The sequence below is a fragment of the Bos javanicus genome, chromosome 19, assembly GCF_032452875.1.
Source record: "Bos javanicus breed banteng chromosome 19, ARS-OSU_banteng_1.0, whole genome shotgun sequence".
Lineage (NCBI taxonomy): Eukaryota > Metazoa > Chordata > Mammalia > Artiodactyla > Bovidae > Bos > Bos javanicus.
The window spans coordinates 29,295,968-29,303,985 of record NC_083886.1 but is presented as its reverse complement, the minus strand read 5'-3'; the positions used below and the strand labels follow the sequence as shown (position 1 = coordinate 29,303,985).

At 47.2% G+C, this 8,018-nt stretch overlaps 7 non-coding genes across 7 annotated transcripts; 6 read left to right on the top strand and 1 right to left on the bottom strand.

Annotated features, from left to right (window-relative positions):
• Positions 1 to 148: 148 nt before the first annotated feature.
• TRNAI-AAU (transfer RNA isoleucine (anticodon AAU)) lies at positions 149 to 222 on the top strand. The gene has a single exon. It is a non-coding gene; the product is annotated as a tRNA-Ile (tRNA).
• A 495-nt stretch (positions 223 to 717) lies between these two features.
• On the top strand, positions 718 to 799 carry TRNAS-AGA (transfer RNA serine (anticodon AGA)). Its single transcript has one exon. It is a non-coding gene; the product is annotated as a tRNA-Ser (tRNA).
• Positions 800 to 1,083: 284 nt separating this feature from the next.
• On the top strand, positions 1,084 to 1,157 carry TRNAT-AGU (transfer RNA threonine (anticodon AGU)). The gene has a single exon. It is a non-coding gene; the product is annotated as a tRNA-Thr (tRNA).
• Positions 1,158 to 4,585: 3,428 nt separating this feature from the next.
• On the top strand, positions 4,586 to 4,657 carry TRNAP-CGG (transfer RNA proline (anticodon CGG)). The gene has a single exon. It is a non-coding gene; the product is annotated as a tRNA-Pro (tRNA).
• Positions 4,658 to 5,265: 608 nt separating this feature from the next.
• On the top strand, positions 5,266 to 5,337 carry TRNAD-GUC (transfer RNA aspartic acid (anticodon GUC)). The gene has a single exon. It is a non-coding gene; the product is annotated as a tRNA-Asp (tRNA).
• Positions 5,338 to 5,728: 391 nt separating this feature from the next.
• On the bottom strand, positions 5,729 to 5,800 carry TRNAG-UCC (transfer RNA glycine (anticodon UCC)). The gene has a single exon. It is a non-coding gene; the product is annotated as a tRNA-Gly (tRNA).
• Positions 5,801 to 6,411: 611 nt separating this feature from the next.
• Positions 6,412 to 6,483, top strand: TRNAW-CCA (transfer RNA tryptophan (anticodon CCA)). The gene has a single exon. It is a non-coding gene; the product is annotated as a tRNA-Trp (tRNA).
• Positions 6,484 to 8,018: the final 1,535 nt, after the last annotated feature.

Genomic DNA, 8,018 nt, shown 5'->3' with positions numbered 1-8,018 from the left:
GGTCCTTGGTGCGCATTAGGAATCTGTTTTAGTTCGCGTTTGAGAGGTCTCTGGAGCCTGCTACATAGCAAAGGTTTAGGATTTAAAAAATGGGTTTGCCGTACTTCAGTGATCCATGATACATTCAAAGAACAACACTTAAGCAGCTGGCCGGTTAGCTCAGTTGGTTAGAGCGTGGTGCTAATAACGCCAAGGTCGCGGGTTCGATCCCCGTACGGGCCAGAAGGGCTACTTTTGCTTGTGTCCGACTGCGACCCTATGAACTGCAACACGCCAGGCTTCCCTGTTGTTCACAATTGCCCGGAGTTTGAGGTCCACCGATTCGGTGGACTACATTTACTCCTTCCAATATACCCGGGAGTTTGTACCTGGAGCTAGTTACCTTCCCAATCACGAACGACAACGAACCCACTGCTTTTCAAAACCCAAATTGCCCGCTCAGTCCAGGGCTTGGAAGGGCGTTCCGCCGGGCTTAGGGTAGCTTCCGCGTCTGTTCTTCCCTGAGAGTGCGCTGTTGGAGGCGGGCGAGAGAATGGGGGAAGCATCCCGGAAAGTTGGGGCGGGGCCATCAGTGTGAAGTCAATCACAATTCTGCTTTTTGGTGTTCTTGCTGAGCAGTCTCCTAGCCCGGGAAGCACGGAATTATAAAAGAGATAAAGTGTGTGCGGAACTTGGAGACTAAGAAAGGGTGAGAGTGAGTAACATGACAACGCATATGTAGTCGTGGCCGAGTGGTTAAGGCGATGGACTAGAAATCCATTGGGGTCTCCCCGCGCAGGTTCGAATCCTGCCGACTACGCATTCGTTTTTCTTCTTGGACGCGCTCTACAATTACCTGCCTTCTGTCCTAGACCTCTACGGGGATTGATTGATCCAGTTGGCACCACATACACCCTCCAACCATGCGCTTCTTGCTAAGGTTGAGGTCTTTAATTTTCTTCTTTCAATATCGGGGGCAACTCTTGAATGGATGTTTGATGTCAAACAATGATTTATCAAAATTAAGTTCAGAGAAGTAAATTGTGACCAGGATTCCGGTGGTAAATTTGTGTATACGCCCTTAGAAAACGTTTGTGTGCCTTTGGCGCCGTGGCTTAGTTGGTTAAAGCGCCTGTCTAGTAAACAGGAGATCCTGGGTTCGAATCCCAGCGGTGCCTTTCGAATGAAAGAATGTTTGTTTTCTTATCCTAATGAATTGACTGCTTTTAGATCTGAAGACCCAAGGTTGCTATTACTGCGCTCTGAGCGCCCTTATCACCGTTTGAGAGAAGCTCACCGATCCATTCAGTTCAGTCGCTCAGTCGTGTCCGACTCTTTGCGACCCCATGAATTGCAGCACACCAGGCCTCTCTGTCCATCACCAACTCCCGGAGTTCACCCAAACTCATGTCCATGGAGTCGGTGATGCCATCTAGCCATCTCATCCTCTGTCGTCCCCTTCTCCTCCTGCCCCCAATCCTTCCCAGCATCAGAGTCTTTTCCAATGAGACAACTCTTCGCATGAGATGGCCAAAGTATTGGAGCTTCAGCTTTACCATCAGCCCTTCCAATGAACACCCAGGACTGATCTTTAGAATGGACTGGTTGGATCTCCTTGTAGTGCAAGGGACTCTCCAACACCGTTAGACTGCTCCAAAACCTTCCGCAGTGACCAGGGAAGAAACCCAATGCAGGCCTGCACCTTCCTTTGCCCAGAGGACGCCACACGGCGCTGGTGCTGGTGAACCAGCCCTGGCAGCCTTCCCACCGCCTTGACATCTTTCTCTACCCCGGGACATCCCTAGAACTTGAGTCGGTTTGTTTTGCTTGGTTCTTCATTAAAGTTCTTTTGGCTTTGAGGCCTCAGAATTATATGTATGTATATATATTATACGGAGAAGGCAATGGCAACCCACTCCAGTACTCTTGCCTGGAAAATCCCATGGACGGGAGCCTGGTAGGCTACAGTGCATGGGGTCGAGAAGAGTCGGACACGACTGAACGACTTCACTTTCACTTTTCACTTTCATCCATTGGAGAAGGAAATGGCAACCCACTCCAGTGTTCCTGCCTGGAGAATCCCAGGGATGGCGGAGCCTGGTGGGCTGCAGTCTATGGGGTCGCACAGAGTCGGACACGACTGAAGCGACTTAGCAGCAGCAACGGCTAGTATGGCGCCCTCTGGTTCCCTAAAGAGGACGTGAAAGGGCTGGGATCCTGTGGACAGAATGGAAGTAGAAGAGAACATATCTGGTGGGGTCTCCAGGGAGCCAGGGGTGGAAGAGCAGCCCACATTTTCGGAGCACTGAAGCCAAGATTGTAAGAGTAGAAGTAAATGCTGCGGAGAAGGAGGCAAGAAGTAGGATCCGTGAACAGTTGACAGGGTCCGAACCTTCTTGGAAGTTAGGCAGAAAGGTCTGGACACCATCCTTGGCCTGGGAACCACTGCCAGATGTCTGAGCACAAATTTGGCTTGAAGGACTTGCTATATCGAGATGACAGGTCAAGTAAGTGGAGCAGCACCACCAGGACTAGATTTGTGCCAAGCACTGAACTGCACACTGTGCATGACCAGATGAATAAGGCAAACCTCTTTCCTCATAGGAAGGAGGACGAGGTCACATCACAGTGCCCCAGGGGCAGTGACTGGGCACTGGGATAAGGTGGAAAAAAGAAGTGGCACCTCATCGAGCCTGATTGTGGAGATTGATCAGGGGAGGCTTTTGATCAGGGGAGGCTTTCTGGAGGTGAGTCTTAGACTCTTAAAAAGACCATGTGGAAATTTGCCTGTGTTCTATTAAACACCTTTGTTCTCTAACACCTTTGTTCAATGTCCTGGGAATACAGCAGAGAAAAATAAACACAACAATAATGTTTTTAAAATTAAATGATGTGATATGCTAGGTAAATGCTACATAGAAGAATAACACAAGGGATCAGATAGTATGGGGGTGGGGGGTGGGGAGCAAGGGACTTTCAGGAGGACAGGGTTCGGTTATAGAAGTGTCAAAGACTTGCACCAATGCAGCTATAGGAGAGATGGAGAGGAGGGAATGAATTCGAGACACGTTTAGTATAAAAAACACACTAGGACTCAGTAACTGATCGGAAGTGGAGTCCGAGGAAAAGGGAGAAGGTCATGATGTTGTCTTCTCAAATTCACCAAGAATATCTTTTCACCCTTTCCCACCCTTTCTCTTTCAAACCACCCATGAGGTGAGGGCCCAGTTATACCTTAGAATTCAGTGTTTCCTTGTAAAGTTTTGACTCCTGTTAAAATGTAAAATATTTGCACCAAAGTTGAAATGACATCAGTTGTTTACACCTTAGTTCTTCGATTCTAAAAGTGAGGTCCATAGATACGGTATGGATTTTTCTAGAAAAGGAAGCCTTCATCGTGTTATATAAGGGCTTTAGGTTTTGGCCTCTGTGCCGATTAAGTGCCTGACAGTAGATAAGAAAGAGATGACTAGAGACTTGGGGAAGGCTGGTGCCCAGGACTGGGGAGACAGAAAATGGAAAGGGCTAGAGGGAGCGTGATGCCTTGCAGCACTCCTCACCCATCTGGAAGGCCTGGGAGGCTGACAGGAAAGGATGGGGTGTTCTCTGCTGCCCTACCCCACTGTCCAGCCAGGGACGCCTGAGAAAGAACAAGCAAAGAGCTGAACCCTTCTCCGAAGTCCCTCCCCTCCCCCGCCCCCCGTCCCCGACCTCCCCGCCTTCCAACGAAGTATCTGTGAGTAGGGCTTTAAGAAGGGGCTGGCTTCACAAACCATAAGACTGGGCTGTAAAGCAAGATGGTTCAGTCCAGAGATGCTACGAGGGGGTCGAGTTCAGGGGCAGATCAGAACCCTTCTGGGAAGACACTTAGGAGCAGGAACTAAGCTGGAGAGCAACTGACCCCACCAGGTCCTGCCTGGATGGACTCTTGGCGGCCCCCAAGTGAGAGCAGACGAAGTGTATTAAAACCTTAGAAACTCGCAGTTTGGAAAGCCGATCCCCCCAACCCGACCTCGCCAGCCGTTCATCTCAATGACGCCCCCTTCGTGGGTCTTCTTGGCCCCAGGAATTATTCCCTCGCCTGGACACTACCCTGCGGTGTGGGGAGACTGTGGGCTCTCGCAGTGTCGGTCGCTCCAGACGCAGGGACCGAAAGAGGGACTGGTGTTCCCAGGGAGATTTCAGGACTCATTAATTGTCCCCAAACAGGCAATTCTACCGCTAGTCTTCAAAACTCTGCGCAGAGCGCTGAGTCCAAGGACGACCGGGAGAAGCAGGAAGAGTGGAGACCCCGGATTACGGAGTGGCACCTGGACAGTGATCCTAGGAAGCAGGTTACACTGGTGCTCGAGGCAGTCCTGGAAGGCTGCTCGTGGGAGAGGCCGAGACCACTCCCTCCCACTTCCCCGACGTTATTTCCTGGGAGGAGTCGAAGCTCGCGGTCAAGAGCAGAGAGAGAATCCCAGACCCCTGCTCCAATGTGTTCTGCATCGGGGCTGGTGGTCCCTGGGTGCGCACCAAGATCAGGCCACCGTGATTCACAGCCCTAGGACCGCAGAAAGCCTGGGACGACCTCTAAAGTCGTCCGCGGTTAGCTTTGTGCGTCGGCTCGTTGGTCTAGGGGTATGATTCTCGCTTCGGGTGCGAGAGGTCCCGGGTTCAAATCCCGGACGAGCCCGGCCTTTCGGTTTTGCAGAAGCCAGACAGAACGCCCTAAAGTGATTCTCACTTGGAAGGGCACTGAGGCTGGGTTGGAAAGGGATCCGAGTGAACTGAGCGCTTCAAAGTGTGCAGGCAGCTCTTTTGTTCTGAGTAGACACTCGGGTGTCAGGAAGGGGCTCACAGTGCACAGTCCTCAGTGTCCCGGGAAGAGGGAAGGCGCCTCCGAACTTGGGCAAGCACTCGCTTTCTGCTCCCCCACATACTGCTTGGTGCCACCCCTCGACCGCCAGAGCCTGGTTGCGGTTTAATTGATGTCCGTCAACTTGTAGTAGTGGATGACAGGTAGTGAAATGGGTTGGGACCTATTCAGTTATGCCTGGGAGAGACCAAGGACTGTCAGAATTCAGGTCTCTGCAGCCTTGGAGGTCTGTGTCTCAGTAACAGCTGCACGTTTTCGCCCTTCTGGGGACTCTCACTCAGTTATCGTCTAGAACGTGCATAGAATTGGGTCAGCATATCTTAGTGGACGGAAGGACAGCATCCCCACCCAGGAACTTCGCCCTTGGTACGCTGAATTCGATAAGATATAGATCAAGGATTTGGAGTAAGAGTATCGCAGCTCACTCCTCGTTAGTATAGTGGTGAGTATCCCCGCCTGTCACGCGGGAGACCGGGGTTCGATTCCCCGACGGGGAGGAGTACTTACACTGTTTTGTCCATGTTTATTTCTGAAGTACCTGTCCCTAGTCATGGGATAGAGATAAAAAGAAGACTGGAAGAAGAAGAAAAGTAGAAGAGGAATGGCTTGTACTGACTCACAAACTCACATTCTAAATTTCAAGTTTATGTTTTATTTCAAGTAACTTTCATTTTAAATGTGCAGCTAAATTAATTGTTCTCTCCATTCAAAACGTTTATGAGCCATTATCCTCACCGTTCAGTAAGCTTATTAGACCCGTTCAGTTGACGATAATTTTAAAAACACAAGAAGGGAGGCAGAAGATAACTACACCAGTGTAATTCATGAGGAATCTTTAAAAAAAAAAGAAAGAAAGAAAGAAAGAAAAAGCAAAGAGGAAAATAACTTTGCGTTGGCCGGGAATCGAACCCGGGTCAACTGCTTGGAAGGCAGCTATGCTCACCACTATACCACCAACGCTTCACGTTATACTAGAATTCCCGGAATTCCTTAATAGTTAGATCTACAGGGTCCTGGTTTCAGTGATCCAAAACTGGAATTGAATTAAGACCTAGGCCGAGGGAAGGACGAAAGCGACGAGAACATAGAAATAACTGGTGTGGTGTACGAAGCACCCACGTGTGAGCTGTGCTTGCCTCTGGGCACCGCCAATGCGCTGCAGTCACCAGGCTAGAGACTGATTATAAGCAGATAGAAACCAAAGTATAGAGAGGCCAAGTAAAGGAAGAGCCGAGATTAAATCTAAAATATGCCTAGGGTGCCAGTTGTGCACCGACACTTTATTAGCCCCGGAAGCTCCAGAAATAAATCTCAAACACATGAAATTGTTTCTCTGTTGAGTAACCGAAGACAATGTGCACCAAAGTTAAAGAATTGAGCCTTAAACCAAGTGCCCCTAACTACGATTTATCAGGAGGATGGTTTTAATCCCGCGGTGAGCGCGGGTCCAGCCCACTGGCCGCTAGAAGAACCACGACGACAAACCCGGGTGAGGCCCAAGAATAAAACCCCGCCCATTAATGATGACGATGCATCTGTTCAGGAGAACCGTCAAACCGCGGCCTCGAGAAGGCCTCGTGGCGCAACGGTAGCGCGTCTGACTCCAGATCAGAAGGTTGCGTGTTCAAATCACGTCGGGGTCACAGTGTTATTTTCGGTGGGATAAGCTTTTCAAGTGAGATTTCTTTTTCGGGGGAAAAAAAAAAGCATCGCGTTATTATATGAAAAAATATGGAAACCTGAGTGTTTCTGTAATTTTTTTTCCCTAAAGCATCTGAGTTTTCTCCTAAAACAAAATTTTGAAACTTTTATTTTCATCTTACCGTTTCCTTCAAATCAACCAATTAAAATAGTAATACCTTTAATCTCATAGATATTTTAGATATCTTAACACAGAAACTCTTCTTCAATTGTTCACCAATTCTTCTTCAGAAAATATATTTTGGAGCAATAAATGTTTTTTATCGAAAAAAAAGTAGCAATAGTGAATAATTTTAAAGTAATAATGATTGTTCATAGTCCTCTTAAAGGAGTGATTTGATTTTTGGCGGTTTAAGTTCCACTTGCCAGTGGTGTTCATAATTTTGTACTCCATTATTTTCACTTGTCATTGTGATCAGAATAGAATTCTATTGTCTTTGTAATTATCATTTTAAAGAACACCTGAATTCAAGGATAATGCTGTGAGTCATTAAACAATTCTGAAGTTAGACATTCTGGCTATCTTGTTAACTGCAGTTTTGTTTTTTCTCATTATCTAAAATGTTACCATGTACATTCTTTTTTTTTTTTTTTCGCCTCTGCTGAATTTGGTCTACAACATGAATTCCTGAAACACCAGTTCCAGGGTTCAAAGAGTTCCTTAACTGAACAGCTAACTGTACTGCTGTCCAAAGGTTGTTAATTTTTCAACTAAAAGCGATTTTTCTTTTTTCTTTCATTTTCTCTCTTTTTAAAGGACCAAGTATGTTTTAATTATCGTGTTCTTGTATTTGGTTCACTTTTTTAAATGGTTTTAATCATCTCTGATGTTCTCTCCATGAAGTAAAACATAGGGGTATTAAATAAAATATTTTGTATTTAATTTGTAGAAATCAAGACCATCCCCAAGAAAAAGAAATGCAAAAAAGTAAAATGGCTGTCTGAGGAGGCCTTAACAAAGAGCTGTGAAAAGAAGAGAAGGGAAAAGAAAAGGAGAAAAGGAAAGATACAAGCGTCTGAATGCAGAGTTCCAAAGAATAGCAAGGAGAGTTAAGAAAGCCTTGCTCAGTGATCAATGCAGTTGGTGATGGACAGGGAGGCCTGGCGTGCTGCGATTCACCGGGTGGCAAAGAGTCGGATGGGACTGAGCGACTGAACTGAACTGGACTGGAGGCAGATTGGTGGTACTCACTGTGGTCCACAGATTGGTGCCACTTCATGAAATGTTATTTTCAGGTTCAGGATGAGTAGAGAATTTGAGAGTTAAGTATTTAAAAAACTGTTAGAGCATTTGTCAGAGTACTTTTATAAATACTGTGCTATGCTGTGCTTAGTCGCTCAGTCGTAACCAACTCCTTGTGACCCCATGGACTGTAGCCCGCAGAGCTCTTCTGTCCACGGGGGATTCTGCAGGCAAGAATACAGAAGTGGATTGCCATTATAAATACTAGTTATAACCAAAAAATATGTCGTCGTG